The sequence below is a fragment of the Octopus bimaculoides genome, unplaced genomic scaffold, assembly GCF_001194135.2.
Source record: "Octopus bimaculoides isolate UCB-OBI-ISO-001 unplaced genomic scaffold, ASM119413v2 Scaffold_341484, whole genome shotgun sequence".
Lineage (NCBI taxonomy): Eukaryota > Metazoa > Mollusca > Cephalopoda > Octopoda > Octopodidae > Octopus > Octopus bimaculoides.
In genome coordinates, this window is record NW_026296058.1 from 2585 (window position 1) to 3404 (window position 820).

The window sequence follows — 820 nt, forward strand, 5'->3', positions numbered from 1 at the left end:
TATAGAGAAGCATCTTCACTCGATGGGAAAGGTTCAGAAGTATGGAGCGTGGGTTCCGCATGCTTTAAGTGACAACAACAAAAATCAACGAGCCACAATCTCCGCTGGTTTGCTTGCTTGTCACCGCTCAACTCATGGAAACAAGCAATGATTTCTTTACTGAATTGTTACTGGTGATTAAAAATGGTGCCTGGACATCAATATGAAGCAGCATAAGGAATGGCTTAGCCCTAGTAAACAAGCAACACCGAGCGTGAAACAAGATCTTCATCTGCATAAAACGATGTTGTGCATATGACGGGACTGGGAAGGGATTATCCATTACGAATTGCTTGAACGGAACCAAACTGTCATTGTAGAACTCTATGTTCAACAGATGGAACGACTCAACACGGCTATTCAAGATAAAAGACCTAATCGGCAGCATGGAGTTCTTCTGCTGCACGACAATGCCCGCCCTCATATCGCAAATATGACCAAGGAAGTCATTCAAACGCATGGCTAGGAAGTGCTGTCACACCCGCCGTACTCTCCTGATTTGGCACCAACGGATTTCCACCTCTTTCGATCTCTTTCAAATGCTATGTGTGGAGTTTCGTTCAGTACTGATGCAGAATTGAGAGGTTGGTTGGATCAATTTTTCGAGTCGAAATCAGGTGATTTTTACCAACAAGGTAGTGAAAATCTTGTTGAACGTTGGGAAGAAGTTGTAAACAACAAGGGTGAATACATTATTGATTAATTAATTATTTTTTATAAAACCTTTTAAAAAATTTAAATTTAAAACAATGGCAGGAACTTAGTTGTCAACCTAATAATA

At 40.5% G+C, this 820-nt stretch overlaps 1 long non-coding RNA gene across 1 annotated transcript in view; it reads right to left on the reverse strand.

Annotated features, from left to right (window-relative positions):
- LOC106883651 (uncharacterized) overlaps nucleotides 1-820 on the reverse strand; it is a 3756-nt gene that overhangs the window by 2492 nt on the left and 444 nt on the right. The window lies entirely within an intron of this gene.